This window comes from Enoplosus armatus, chromosome 22 (assembly GCF_043641665.1).
Source record: "Enoplosus armatus isolate fEnoArm2 chromosome 22, fEnoArm2.hap1, whole genome shotgun sequence".
In the NCBI taxonomy this organism is placed as follows: Eukaryota; Metazoa; Chordata; class Actinopteri; order Centrarchiformes; family Enoplosidae; genus Enoplosus; species Enoplosus armatus.
Window position 1 is genome coordinate 5,021,029 of NC_092201.1, and position 16,238 is coordinate 5,037,266.

Here is a 16,238-nt window from a genome sequence, read left to right on the forward strand (position 1 = left end):
GAGATGGAAGTGTGGAGGACAGGAAATGATGTGCAGTGATGGGAGAGGAGACACACATGAGAAATCACCAGTATAGTGTGTCAGGTAAAGCGGGGACAGATGGGCTCGACGTCGGCCATCACGGTCAAAAATAGCACAAAACCATGCAGAAACGTGCTCATCCTCTCCGCTAAACACGGTGGCATCACGCTCTTCTTTCTTTTATATTGAATTAGAGTCAAATCAAATCAAGACCGCATTACCTCACCCTTCTCCAGTCTACAAAAAACCCAGCGTGAGATGGTGACATCACACAACATGATGCACATTTAAAGACGGAGGTATGAGACGGTTAACAGCAGGAATGCAGATTAATGTCAGCCTGTGTGTAACAGTGAAGAAACCAACGTTATGTTGTGTCACAATGTCTTTATTTTCTGTTTCCCTTGCAGCTGTCCCTCAGAACTGCAGGTTTTAAAGAATTAACTAAGCTAAAGTGACTAAGAATCGTACTAATTATTTCAAAAGTCCTATTTCCCCCTCCTACCATTAGTTGGTAGGATTCACACATATGGCCTTGGTGAACATGTGCTGCACCAGGTGCTGGCAATGTTTCCAGATTGTCCGGGCAATCAGGACTATACCAAGTGTGACTGAGAGAAGAGTCGGGCTTGTTCTTTCTTTTCTTGTTTTTTCTTCCAGCCCTAAGAGCTCCTGTAACTCCAGCCTGCATGTAATGTCGTGAAGTTTCTGTACATTTTAAAGCTCAGGTGAAAGGTGTGATGTAGCTAACTGACTTGTTTTGTCTCACCCTTGCTAATTTAAAGCTGCTGTTTGATTGCACTATGTGGGGATTTGTTTTTCTTTTGTTTAAGCAATTGTGGCTTTGTACTGTGTGTGTGTGTGTGTATAGTAAGACTGGAAAATAGTTGTTGGTGGTGCTCCAAGCCACTAGCAGAGTGTCTGGTTGTGTTTTAGCTTTGGAAGATACAAGACTGGCTGGAACAAAAATTAGGACAAATGAATCACTGTGATGAGTTCACTAATTGTTCCCTTTCTGTAGCTCATCACCAGCTTTCCTTCTTTCCTCCTCTCTGTGCTGGACCTCCTGTTTCCTCGTGCTCCTCTGCTGTCCTTCTATTATGGAAATGACCCTCTCACAGAGAAAGTCACACTCCATCTCACTTTCCAGCCCCAGTCAGTCCACATTACAGAGCAGAGCCGACCTCAGTGGTGCAGACGGCATCACTGCACGGCACTGTACTCGTACAGTAATGTATGGATTCCAGCTGATGACTTCAGACACTGAGAAAGAGGTGCAGGGAGATTTCCCTCAAACAGTTTTGACACGGAGCGTGACTCTGGCAGAATTCCTTCCCTCTCTTTGCACTGGTGGATAAACCTCTCAATTAATCTCTCGGAGTGAGCTGTTGAAAGTGAAGGACGCTGCCTATTTCTGTTTAGCACTTATCAGATCTGCCCTTTGGTACCCAGCAGCTAATTAGTGATCCCATTATTCACGTCTCTGCCTTTTTTTTTTGTTTTGTTTTTCCTCACTTCCGCAGGCTCGCAGACGTGTCGGGAACAAGTTTGCACAGACGGACTGAACATATGTAAAATCAGATCGGCTGCCTTGATGAGGAAAATTTCTAGAAAAGCACACCAATCAGTTAGAGGTTCAATCATGCAGGAAAATAACAAGCTGCTTGTCTCCTTGATATTTCAATGATCGTTATCAAGCGACCGTCAACCAGCTAATTGGGATGTCTTTCTGTATTACACTGGCTGTGTGCTTTGCAAGTTCAATTAGTTATGGATTACATTTTATTACTGTGGATAAGTCAGAATAGACCCTTCAACACTTTGGTTATAGTCAACTTTTCTTAGCTAACAACCTGAGCTTTCCTGGTTGTTCAGCTTCATAGGAAATAAATGTTAATAAGCTCTCACGGTCGTGGATGCTCGAGAAAGCGCAAAACCACAAAAGAAAATGTGAACAGTGAGACAAAATAAAACATTACAGCAGTGGTGACACTATATTAGTAGCCCCCCAGCCCCCGAACCTTGGCCTGCGCATTTAACGTCAGTGTGACAAATGTGTAACATCTGCAGTGCTAACAAGGGGCAGGTTGTTCAATGATATGGCCAAAAGATCAAGCGGGAGAGGAGCGTTGACTGCACAGCGCCCGACAACACCATGAGCCTCGCCACCTGCCAATGATATAACAGAGACACGGCAGATTGCACCGTATTTCTGACCTGAGACGGCCATCACATCCTTTTTGAGGATTTACGATCACTTCCTGTGAAATATAGTTCCCTGTGATCATGTCTCCTGTCAGACGTCGCACCTGCGCGGTGTTTGTTACCCGGTTACACTCTCTTCGGCTCATCGCGCTCATTAAGTTAATTTACTGCTCAAGCTCCGCCGTGGGGATAGTAAAGGATACGCCCCATCTCTATTTTGCTCTCACCCACCTCTTTCCATTCTTCTTCTCCACCAATGATGAGCATGCAATCGGGCCCAATGAAAAACCTGCGTCGCTCTAGTGGGCCATCCTGACACTTTAATTGGAGAGGCGTAAATCAGGCTCCATTGTCAGGGAGAAGGGTAATTATTTCCTCCTGTCTCAACCACCGGCGATCCCCTCTCTCCTCCCCCATTTCACTTTCTCTGTCTGTCACCTGCTTTCATCAGAGACCTGGCTCGCTCACTCCCTTTTCCTTTCTTTTCCTGAGCTGTGATTTCGGCAATAAGCTCTAATTCTACCTTAAAGCCAAAGCGCTAAAGTGTAAAGTCCTTCACATCCTGGCTCTTACCTGCGGTGAGGTGACATGTGACACTCGGCTCAGGAGAAACACAAGCGTCCATTCATGAAAATGCAAGCGGAGCATAATTGCCCTCTCTGGAGCTCAGTATGGAAATGGTTAAATCAAATGCATGTTGCTAGTGGCTAACACATGGTAAGACCATACTGTAGCATTCATGTATCCAGCCAAGTCTTTCTAGACTCCTGACTCCTCTGGTTTGTGTTGAAGCTACAAATATGTTCTGGAATAAGCATTTGTTTTTATGCAGGTTTGGCATAGTTTAGACCCTCTACATAGCATTTCTGGCTCTCTGTGCTGAGCAAGCTTTACCCATTGAGCCCATTTAAAGCGTTTGTGTATTAACTGTAATTTTTTTTCCGTTTCTTCAAAAGAGCTGAACATGATATGCTCCTCACAAGTCCTGGTTTGAAACAGAAAGCATATCCACATCTTTTTTTTATGGCTGACCACATCGGATGAAGAATGTCCCATGTTCTTACTTTGCTTCATTATCTATCCTGATGATGAAATCCATCACTTCTGTGGCAAGACTACTCAACAGAGGACATACTGAATGGTAAGGACAGTATTAGAAAGAATGCATTAGCAAAGGAAAAAAGGAATAACTCTGTTTTTAGTCATGCTCGCTGCAAAGTCGGTCTGTTGACTGATCCACCACTTTGGTCCGGACTGAAATATCTCAACCACTCTTGGATGGATTGGCATGAATTTTGGTACAGACCTTCATGGTCCCCAGAGGATGAAGTCTACTGATTTTGGTTACCCTTTGACTTGACCTCTAGCACCACCATGAGATTGACATTTTGTCAGACATTCATGGTTCCCAGACAGAGTGTTAAATCCAGCTAATTTGTGCCCCCGTCAGGATGAATTTAATAACTTTGGTGATTCTTTAACTTCACATAAAGCACCATCAGGTCAAAATTGTATCCAATACTTTGGATTATGACCACACACCATATTCCCATTAGCTTTATCTGTACTTTTTTTTACTGTTTAGTGCTAATTAGCTAATGTTAGCATGCTAAAAGAGTACGCCACCAATTCAGCATTACATTCCTATAACATTACCAGATTCACGATGGACAAAATCGGACTAGCAGAACGAGAGATATCATCTTTTTTTATTCAACACATTCTTCTTCCTTGTCAAAACCTGGCGCCTATGTTACCCATAATGCAACTCAACCGCTGACAGTTCGGTCAGAGGAGCGGGCTACAGAGGTCTGATAAGCTCACTTCTGTCTAACTCTTCACCCCAAGATTCTTTTCATTTTCAGACTTCAAGTCTTCAGCCCCAAACCAAGGCAATTGGTCAGATTTCCAAAGGCTTTGTACAATGTTGTATATGCAGTAGTACTCCTGAAGACCTGTAAACAGACTTTGAAGTATAAAATCGGTGGAGTTCCCCTGTAAGATGGTTAACTTTTTTTGGCCATTTTCAGTATGAAACTCTATATCTGAGTCATAATTTCTTAGCATAGTTTGATGTAGCCTGGCTGTTAAAATGGTTCCAGAAAATACTTACAAGCTGATTCATTATTGTGGAAAAACTGATGATACTCAATATGTGGATGAAAATAGAAATGAATAGCAAATGTCTGTTTTCATTCGTGTCAAATTAGATATTTTTGGAATGGCTGTTTGATCAGATTAAAAGCCGCCTCTGTCCTGAATGCATCTGACCTTCACCCTCTCTCCACCTCTCTCATGTTTTGAGCTGCACATGTTAAAGTTTGCTGTCTAGTTAACAGAGGGAGGGAGGGAGGGAGGAATATCGGGGAGGGGATGGGAGGAGGAAGAGGAGGAGGAGGAGGGGGACTTCAGTGGAGAGTGTGTAATAGGACACCAGCCCGCTCTGTCTTTTCGCTCTCCTCCCTCTCTCCTCTCTCCTGTGCTCTCTCAGTCAAGCCTGCTCTGTGAGCACTTGGATGGAATAGCAGCATTTTTCTTTGGTGTCACTGGAGGAAACTGGAAACAAGGTGTCTTAAGGGGGATAAATAAGATCCAGATCTCTTTTTGGTACCTGGCTTGTTCAAGTGGGACCAGCACTGGCGGGAAGCTCCTGAAAGGTGAGTCCTGGACCAGGTACTGATCTGGATCCCGTCTCTGTAGGTAGAGGGTCTACCTGCTGTACTGTACGGTGCTGTGGTGGAGCGGATCACACAGTGGAGGCAGAGACGAGGTGGTTGGCAGGAGGCTAACAGGTGCAGAGTCCCACCACTGAGAATTGGTGAGAATAGCTGGAAGTAAACTCAGTCTGACTGTTGGAGAGTCGGCCAGATTTAACAAATTTCACTTGCTGCTCCTTTTAAATGTTGTGTAATATTACATAAGACTACTGTGACTTCTAATTACAGATCTATTTTAATCACAGTATAAATCCAGAATATGAGTCAGAACTTTGCTGTTTTATCCTGAATAAAAATAGAAAATTTGAGTTTTTAAATGGTTATTTGATTAGGTTTGTATTTTTGTATAACTTTATAGCTTTCTGGTGTGGTTTAAGTTGTGATCAACCTTTCTCTGTTACTATAAAAAGCCCTCATTTGACACTGTGAAGAGGATTTTCCAGAATCACAGGGTGTGAATGCTGCGATCACAAGATTCACATGTTATTCAAACAGCAGATCTAAAGTTTAAATACTTGAAATACACACGGTTTGCTGTCCTTGGCTGCGCCTTCAAGTCATGTGTGTGAGGGAACGTGTGGTTGTAACAGAGCCGCTGACGACTGAATGACAGGGTGTGGTATGAACACACGCCGTCCTGTTACAGCCGGGACAGAGGGAGCAACATGCAAGTTGTTTACCATTTCAGTTTGAATTCTTGTTCCCCAGTCAAGGAAGAATTAGACCCAAATACTAAATAATTAAATCTATCAAACCTAAATCCAGATGGGGGGACTTGCATCCACTTCTCGAAGTTAAATTGTGTTCATGTGTTTAAAGCATTAACAGGAGCAGATGGGAGCCAAACAATCACAGACCCAGAATAAGGATTATTTGCTTGTTCAGCTATGCAGTTCTCTACTTTTCATCAATATTAGTTTTTGAGCAGAGCCTCTGAAATAGTGAGATGGAAAATTCATTAGGCTGTCGGCCAAGGAATGCACAATAAACACAATTATCATTACACCCCACTGGAAATATAACTCTCCACTCACTCAGGCTGACCTCCTTTGTGGAGACATTTAATTGCCGTCGCAGAGATTCCTGGCAGACTCGGCACTGGAATTTCTGGACTGAAGAGCTCAGCAAAATTAATTGAAGTATTTATTATTTTTGTTCAGGGCAACAAGCACTAATACACCTTTTTATTGGGAGACACATTAACCCAGGCGAGCGTTATGGTAGTCCACAAGTGCGAGGAAGGCTGTAAGTGAGGTCATTCATGTCTGATGTGTGGTTATCATAGAGACGGCGGTGAAGCAAAGGAAGTGTCTAAACCTGACCTGGTGGGATGTCATAGGACGCACAGCAGGAGACGAACTCCCTTGACGATGAGTTTAGCAGCTGTGAGACGAGCGTTTCCAGCTCCAGAGCCTCTCCCCGGGAGATCACCCATCTCTCTGAGCATGCAGGGAGGGGTAGGTGTGGACGTCCAACAGTCCAACAGTTTAACGGGTCGATTCACTCAAAGTAACAAAACAAAACAGTTATTCTCACTTAGTAGTAACCTAACCCTAACCCTATGTCAATATTGGACAATTCTGTAAAACCCCAGATAACATTCAATGACAACGTTTTTATGTCCAGCTGCAGTATGGTTTAGATTAAGGAAAGTTTGTGGTTGTGGCAATAAACGTGTGATAAATGTGTGTAAAGTGTGGTTAAGTTTAGACAACAATACCACTTGGTTTAAGTGAGGGAAATTTGGTGGTAAGACTAATAAAAAGACAATTGTTAATTGGTCTGTGACTGGGTGCAAACTCCAGTCTCCTGCATGAAAGTCAGATGTGAAACACAACAATCCGCCACCCTGAGCTCCACACTCTTACTTTCTGTCTTGAGACATAAAAGACACACCAAACCCACCCAAATAAAACTGGAATAATATCCCCAGACATCAGCAGTTTTCAGAGAGAAGTAGTTCTCCCTCTCCTCTGTAGACATAAAACTTAAATCACAAAAAGGAGGACTTGAGACTTGACTTGGACTTGGCTGCTGTGAGACCAGAAAGCAAAAACATTAAAGTCTTGACCTGGTTAAGTCCTGAAATAATACAAAATAAATAAGAAAGTGACAGGAGGGTCTTGCGCATATCAAACGTAACTATGCATTCAAAGAACTTTGTCTCAGCTCAGCAGAAAATGTCAAAAAGTGTTCATTTCAAATTTGCCATTCTCCTACATTATATTGGGGTGGAGGCAGAAATCTCAGAGATAGATATATCAAACTTGAGTGAAACCAAAGCTATTCACGTAAACACACCACTACAGGTAAGAGAGGAAATACATTGTATTTCTTGTGGGTGAACCAACCCTTAAAGAATGGTAACAGAAGACAGAGCAGGACGAGGACTGAGCCTCAGGACAGGGTCAGAGACTTCCGCCTGGAGGCTGAAGTCGTGGGAGACGCCCGAGCTGAAGCAGGCTCAGGGGGGAGGGTGTGTGTGGATGATGCGGCAGGAGAGGGGCTGCAGCGCAGCGTCCGGGGCCGTCTGGAAAAGCCCCATGCTGTTTTATTTCTCTCTAAGTGCAGCCAAAGACATCGCATTCCTCTGCAGTTTTCCATCCGTTATCCTGATGCACCTGAAATGTAGAATTCCACCTCAGCTACATATCAGTCACGCTTCACTCCACCACACACACCCATATCTCCTAACCTATTTGTACACTACACCCTAACCTGAAATTTTCATAGCAATCATGCAGCTTTTCTCTTAGCCATCAATTTTTCATTGCACATCTATAAGCCATGAGAGCAGAGATCCACCCCCTTGTAAAAAAACACCATTTTCTTTTTGCATGTAAAGTGGACATTGTCTTTTTCTGGTGCAGTGTGTTTTGTGCGCACAGGTAGTGTAACAGCCAGTTTGGGTGGTAAAAGCAGCCTTTCTCCAGCAGTGGAGTTTTGCATTGCAGGAGTTAGTGCCCCGCAGACAGCACAGTACCTGCCTCTATCAATAATTGAGCTGCTCTTGTCCTGTTATGGAAAAGGAACAAGAGGAGGCTGAGGGGAGCATTTCTCCGGCAGCTCTTTTGTGCAGATTTAACTCATCCATATTTGAGAGAGGTACATTGCAAGGATATAGTAAGTGATGGGATTTAACTGACATGTTGTGCTCTCATCTGTGTCTCCGTTCAATGCAGTCTGTGCCTGTCTTTGTAAGTCAGCATTTCTGGACCTGTCAGACTGATGCTTCGACTGTAAATATCCGTCATGTGCATTCTGTGTGTTATTTCTGTCCTCTTGCAAAATTAATTATCCTCACAGCAACTGATGGCATTGTATCAAAATTAAATAAACATGATCAGAGACGTTGTCATATGAATATTATTATAGTGTCAGCTTGAAACCGCTGCACCCCAGTAAGCACTGATTTGATGTTTTTAGATGGAGCTTTTTAGCATCTTTCAGCTCCTTGTTTTTTTTTTTTGTTTTGTTTGTTTGTTTGCTGCGACTTCATCACTTCATCTACCTCGTCTCCAGACGCTAAAAAACGCTCTTATACACCCACTATACACTAGGGTTAGCTGGGGAACATAGTTTAGCAGTTAGCCAGATATTTCCATCAGGAAATAATGGCGACCAAACCAGAGCTAAAAGGCGAGCAAGTACCGGACTTCCAAATGAATGCTAATGTTGCTTTGTGTCTGGTAACTGTTTGCTAACACGCCGTATCAACTTCAGTGTTAATTAGCAATGTGCGTTTCAATTAATACCGCTTTAAATAGATTTATAACTATAATTTCAACATGTAGAGTGGCCCCGCTAAACGCTTCTCAAACAACATTTACAGCTAGCTAAAAAAACATTTACAGCTAGCTAAAAAAACTTTACCACAGGCAGTGATGCGTTTTACATTCCTAGCAGCAGAAATGGCCGTTTGTTGGCTAGTTAGCGTTAGCAGGGATAGCTAAGATGGCTGGAGAGACTTGAGATGTTGAGGAATTAGTTTTATTAGTCATACTACAGGGAAGAATTTAATCAAAATCTTTGTTTTTCTCTTTCTGACAGCTCCTACAGGCGGTGGTGACCAGTCGGGCTTCCTGCGCGGTGCAGTCATGGGCAGGCCGGAGGGGTTGGCCAGGCCACCTCTGGTGTTAGCTATGGCGCTTTCCCTCCTGGCTCTCTCTCTCCTCTCCACCGGGGTCTCCAGCCTCCCACAGCCCCTGCCAAGAGTCTTCCTTTCCTTTGAGGGTAAGAAGAAATAACAAGCATGAACCCCTGAAATGAATGTAAAAACATCAACTTGGCCTTTGTCCACTTGTTGTGTTTCTCTGCAGATGTAATGAGGTGATGTGTTCAGGGGTCTAATGCTGAACAAATGCTTGATAATCAGTGCAAGCCTAGAGGCTACATCATTATGGAGGCTTACCTAGACTTTGCAGATCCTATGCGACCAGATTATCAGATTAATCTTTGATAATTTGTGAACATAGTTGGAAAACCTTCAATCGCACACACACACCTCAGGCCTTGTAGCTCCCTTCTTGGACTGTCCTGCGGTGTGTCAGCAAAAACTCAGGCCTCTGCAGGAGGTGGCACTGCTCGTCAGAACTACCCTGAATCTGTTCCTAGTTAAACTTTAATCACACCCCTCCATGCTGCAGGCCTGTGGGCATTGTTGCTGCCTCTGGTTTTGATTCTCTTGTTTTATTTAATTTCTTTGACACAGATTATTTTATTCATTTTTGATGCTCCCTGGAAATGAGAGCATACCGAAGGGGCAGGCCGGTTTAGCTTGTGTGTGTGTGTGTGTGTGAATACTTGCGTGAGTCAGAGTAGATGAGCTGGCCGATCACTCATGCCTCTGAGCTATGAGCGGTGCTGTAACCTTTTCGCAGTGGCTGGATAGTGTGCAGGGGCTGAAGGAGACGTTTGATCACCTTTCACTACCTCTCGCTGTGGAATAGGCAGCACAGAGCAGCTGAGGCTGTCCGTCAGCAAAGTTTCTGCACTCAGACAGTATGAGGCTAAAGCAGGTGCAGCTTTCTTTTCTGTTTTTTCTCTTCTCTGTGATTAAATCAGCCTAACTTGTTTCCCAATTTGGTCTCAATTTCCTTATATCTTTCACTCTCATTTCTTTCTTTCCCTTTCATGCTTTCAGGTTTCTCTGCTTATTGTTTCGATATCTGAACCAGCCTACAGTCTGTTTTTCTGCTCTGCATGCTGTGTTAAATACGGCAGCTTAGAAATCACTATATTCGGCTTTGACCACTCACTCACACGTTATTCACTCACTCCTCGCTCCTTCGCTGTTTCCAAATAACCATCTTAAAAGGTCAGAGGGGGGCACGCTGAAAATGAGCCAATCCCTGTAATCCCGGGACGCTCGATTCCCTTTCAGAGTGCGGATTAGACTTGATTTGTGTTAGTTACTGTAGTTGTGTCTCGCCGCAAGGAGGACCATAAATGGAGAGTTTGACTTTGGTATCTGCAGTGCTCTAATTCTCTAACAGGCTCTGGACTTTATTCTTAATGAGCGTTTATCTGTATGATGAGGTAAATGTGTGTGTTTTACTGTGCCATAATTACCCTGGGATACATTTAGGTGAATTTATGAGGAAAGAGCGGCACGAAGTTTGCTAAGAAGCTAACTTCAAGTGCGAATTTACATTCCAGCTTTGATTTAGCACCTGAGCTTAAAGGATCAGAGAGCTGTGAGTAGATGCACCTTTTTGTTTTTGAGGTAGAAATCTTCAGCATGGGTGAGCACCAGATGTAGGGAGACTCTTAGCGCCCAAGGTGGAGCCTTATTTCTCCCATAAAGGGAGTTTGGGCTCCATCCAAAGCAGTCACAAAGATGAATGAAGAGTCTGGAAGAAGACTGGATGAGTGGTGGCCCTGAGGGGAAGAGGGTGCAGGTGGTTTGGCACCTGCTGGGTGGTCAAAAGGTTAGTCCTGTAATCTGGCTTCTTCTGCTCCCAGATGTAAATACTTGTTAATTACTGCAAGCTGGAACAAACTAAACCAAGAAAATAAACAGGTGAATGAGACGCTCGGGTTGTTCATAGATCAGGAATATCCCCCCACCCCCCTTTTCCTCCTCATGTCGCTGCTGAAATCCAATCCAGGGGTAAGGCAGGTTCATGGGACTCCCGGCGTAGCCTCACGTCCTGCAGAGAAGTTGCTGTCTCTGACATTCCTCTCTGCCTCACTCTGCTTACTCTTGTGTTCCTCAGGCGAACACAGTCAGACCACAATTAAAACCGCATAATAAACAGTGAAAAATGCAGCTAACCCAAATAATAAACTCTCAAGCGGTGCCTTTTTCTTCCGTGCCTCGGATAATAAACACAGGCCGCCTTCCATACAGCAAGACTATTTAGGGATACCCAGTGTGATAAAAGATAATTACTCCTGTACATTTGCTTTAAATATCTCTTGTCCTCTCAGCGTTTATTTTGGCCTGTCTCGTGGCATGTTTGATATACTTTCTGTCAGAATGAGGCTGAAATGCTAATAGTGTACTGATCTGAAAGAGGAAGCTTGACTGCAACTTTCTGATCAGTGTCTGCAGGAGAGATTTTCGTAATTTTTTCTGGTTAGATGTCTACTGATGAGTTTAATTTAGGCAAAGGTCTTGTACGGCGGCTTGTGTTGAGACAACATTAACATTTGGCTTCTATTTTAAATGAAAGGGTTTTGTAGGAAAACATGTTTGCTTTTCATCAAATGTTAGGTATCAGCAAATGTATTGTTTTGGAATCAGTACCATTGTATTGGCACTAATAATGCTAATACTGAGGAACTAGTTTAATATGTGGCTTACTGGTTCTGCTACCGTATCGGAGTTTGGCCTTACTTTTGCCAAAATGCCATTCCAGGAATAGTGGGATCAAAAATGCAGCCTCATTTATCCCTTCAGTTGGCAGTTGGGGAGGTGGTCTGTGTTTATGATCAGGATCATTTAACCTCATCAGCGGTCTCACCCTGTTCTGGCAAAACTCCAGTATTAACTTGGAAATATATACAGTACGTATGTCAAACCGTGAAAGATGTTTATTTGAAAGTGCGCATGCTTTCGTGTGGATAATGTAGATTTTGCACACACACGTTTGGCTGAGACAAAGGAGAGATTGATTAAGACGACGTCTGTAGTTTAATGGGCGCTCCCTCACGCCGCTATGAGCCACATGGGCTTCATTCACAGCCTGAACAGAACCAGGCTTGGAGACCAGGAACCAGGCATCAGAGAGCAGATACACCGGATCCCTCCTCACTTTTATCATGCCTCATTACTACCCCTACCCAGCCCCCACCACCCCATTATTCATACAGCAATGATACTGTTTGTACACTGCAGGTGGATGTCAAGTCTGTTAAGGATGTTTACTTGGTGGTGAGGGTTTGCAGAAGCGTACATGTGTCACTGTCGGAGAAAGAGTGTATGTTTGTCCGTGGTAAATGACTAAATGTGCATTCCTTGGAGCTCATTGCATTTCAGTGGTAAAACTTCGGGCCGAATCATTGTCAAAACTATGGTTTTCCAGCTTTACAAGTTATGAAACAAAATCTACAGGCTATTTTGCCAAGTGGATACTTCAAATATCTGAAGCCCAAGAAAACCAGGACTGTTTTCAGGCTTCCATCAAGCTGAACAGCTCTGTGTTTTTTGAATTCCTTCAGGATTCCTGGCTTAGCCGATATTACATTAACCTCTTGTAAGGTAGTAACTTAGATTTAAATCAAATATGAGTGCAAGGAAGAGTCATTTGATGCACAGGGTCTTCTTTTGCCTGAGGTTTAACTGCTCATCACCTCGCTTTTTTAAGGATTTTATGGAAATGTCTCTAAATGACTTGGGTGGGTAACGGCATGTGTCATCTTTTGGGGTCAACAAGAGGTCAAAATGTCAAAGATCAATGCTGACAAGTAGCCAGGAGCAAGCCGGGATGTCTATGTCTGTGCCTAAAGGTTAATTCTTTTAACGTAGGGCAGCTCCCTCCGTCTCTGTTTTACATTAAACCTCCGCTTTCCTGTAGTAAACATAATAAAGCCTGTGAAGTAAAATCAGTAAAATCAGTGATGCTGCGTGATTATGGGTAATTATTGGCAGGGCAAAGCATAGGCCTGTCAAAGCTGTCGGCGACGGCATACAGAGACATGCTGCAAATAGCTATAGGTTAGCGATGTGTGTGTGTGTGTGTGTTCTCTGAGCGTGAATACTGGTATACATGGTATGAAGAGAACTATTTGTTGTGTGTGTGTGTGCATTTCCCCCAGACTCATGTCCCAAGATGTCCATCTACCGTAATTGCCTCAGTTGCAGCATGGACATTTTCTGCAGGAGGCTTAGCGAGTGCGGTGAGCTCCAGCTTGCACCGCCTCAGGCCTGACAGCCTGTGAGATGTTTGACAGCTCCTCTGTCAGCCTCCCTTTCTCTGCCTGTCTCTCTGTGTTTAGCCATTCCTTGCGTCTGACCTTGCTAGCCCTGTTGAATGTTTTATCATTCCTCCTCCGCAACATGTTGAAAGGTAATCAATGGCCAATCAATACGAACAAAGTGAGTATCTCTTCAAGGATAGCCAAGGTCAACTGGAAAATCCTTGGGTCGGAGGTTGGCATTATCACAAATCAATGGCCTATTCTTGTGGAAGTATTCAAGTTTGTTCGACTCCTTTCTTTGGTCTGTAGTGTATTTTGTGAGCTCAGGTTATTGGATCGTTCAATAACGACTCTCATATTGTTGCTTTTCCATCAGCTGAGCAGTGCTTAACATTGCAGGGGTAAAAAAAAGGCATTCACTATCTCTGGATTCCTTTTACATTATTGAAAATATTTCATGACTTGAATGGACTTTTGTTCCTGGAATCCACCGTCAACTGCAAAGGTTTCAACAGGTGTATTTGTCATTGTTGGCCTCACAGCAAGTCTTTACTTTCATTCAACACCACAGAAACAACCCTTCGACCTCAGCTGCATCATGTCACTGAGGAAATACAGCTATTTTTTAACCTGACACTCAGCCTCAGCCTTGAAGATGACAGAGAGGAGTCCCACCTGGTTGAGCTTTTACCTCCGTGACTAGTAAACACATCAACTCTGAGAATCCTCTGACCCATGTCTCCTGCAAGCCCCCCTTTGCTCCAAGTCCCAATGAGAGCCTCCCTGACAGTAAAATCACAGAGATTTACTGTCTGCTGGAGGTGAGCAGTAACTTGAGGCTCCTGGTGTGGGCAGGTGAGAGGTCACGGCTAAGAGGCTGGCAGTTCAGGTTGGTTCTGTGCGAAGGAGCGGCTGCCGGTGACATGTGAAGGGGAGGCCAGGTGCTAATTGGAGCACTGGGAACGCAAACTAGCTGCCTGGCGGGGCAGCGTGATGGACAGGTTGTCATCTCAAGTTTCAGCTCCTACTGGGAATATTAGCCAACACCTTAGCAGGTCAGCCGTGCAATGAAACCGGCAGTTGACATTGGTGCTGGATAATATCACTCTGCACAAACACACACATAGCCAAGGGAGAAAATACACTCCGGGCTTCACATGTCATATTTAGATGCGGCGTCTGCTTTGGGAAGCCAATGTGAGAGAAGGCATACATAAGAGCTCAGGCATCCTGTCCAGCCATGTGATTCCCATTACGAATGTCTGGATATAGATAATTGGCGACAGAAAACAATCGGAAAATTAATGAGACGCAGTAGATATTAAGTCTTCCCTCTCTGAGCCAATGCTGGCTTCTGTCCATGACAAGTAGTCGCAGTACAGTACGTTTGTGCGTGCTGTTTGCATTTTTAGTGCTGAGCACTGCCTGCCTGGGAATGTGGAGTATCTCTGTTGGACAGACAATCGGACGACTCTGTCAACCGGCGCGAGCATCCTGGGTGGTCTCCACGCAGTGTAATGACACCTTAACTCCTCCTCTGACGTATGTATGTACCACCAGTCATTACTGTATACCATCAGGCTGGTCCCCAAGGAGAGTGGATGGCCGAACAGCCATTCTTTATCTCTAGAGGGGCCTGTCAGTTGCCAGGATAAAGTCTTTTACTGGCGCAGTATGTGTGAGTGGGCCAGCGCTGTCTTAGGTAAGTGCAGCCATCCAGAACTGAACCCGAAGAGCTCTTAGTATTGTACGGACAAAGAGAAATGGTATTTGGCACCAGGTTTGAAGTCAGGCCTCCTTGATGAAACCCACTCCATCTTGTGAGGAGAGATGAATTGCAAGGGGGCGGTTATAAGCCCCTGCTTCAATATTTATCACGACCGGTGATTGGGGTCCTCCCACCGGCTGCCCCTGACAACCGCAGAGCAGGTTCTGCTTTAACTGAATGAAATGCAAGTCTCATTAGCGTGGAGTTAATTCATTCATGCTGGCCTTTCAGGTACGAAGCCAATTGATGAGGGCTGATTTGCATGGGAGACACCAAGGTTGACCCACTGTCCAACCACGAAGTGTTAATTAGGTGCAAGGACCTTTTGGCTTGTGTTCAGACCCTGGTGTTAATCAAAAAACCCAACACTCCAGACCCCCCAGTCAATTTGGTGAAAGCTGTTCATCCCTGCTTCACAAGCAGCTAAGCTAATGTTCTAACAAAATAATCGCATATTGTTGCTCCATGCTGATTTTATCACCTTTTCATGTAGACCGAAAACGTCTCTGCAGATGGATTTTCATGAGATGACTCCCTCATTTTGGGAAACAGCAGGGGGGGAATCTTATAAACTACAGCTGTGTTTTCAGCCTTAATCACTTTTCTTTCACCACATTCCCTTTCAAAATAAACCATGATGCCACACTGTTTCCTTTCAGGTCCCCCCCCCCCCCCCCCCCTTTTGCTAGCTCCCATCAAATTCGAAGACGACGCTGAGGCTGTTTAAGTGACACCAGCTCAGTCAGTTGGCACTAGCTCCTAAAACCTCAGTCTCAGCGGTCCAAAACTACAGTCGCCTCTCTCATAAAGATCCCACATACTTTCCAGCCACTACGAATCTCTAATTTTTACGATGCTGCATTACAACAAACCGCTCCTTGTATGGACGTCCCAAACCAGAACCATGGAAGCGTTGTTTACTGCTGGAGAGCATCACTGTAAAACTTTGTTATTTGATCCCTCAAACAATTTTGGAGGCCAAGTCTGTCAGAAAGTCGAAAACCTGAGTGAAGCTTCCGTGTGGTTGTTGTCTTTCCTCTCCTGGCTATATAATCAGTATAATCAACAGAAAAGAAGCAGCTAAGTGAGCACTGCAAATCTCCTCTGCACTGTAATTGCTGCCATACAAACGGGCACAATGACACATCCCTTCCTGTTGCCCA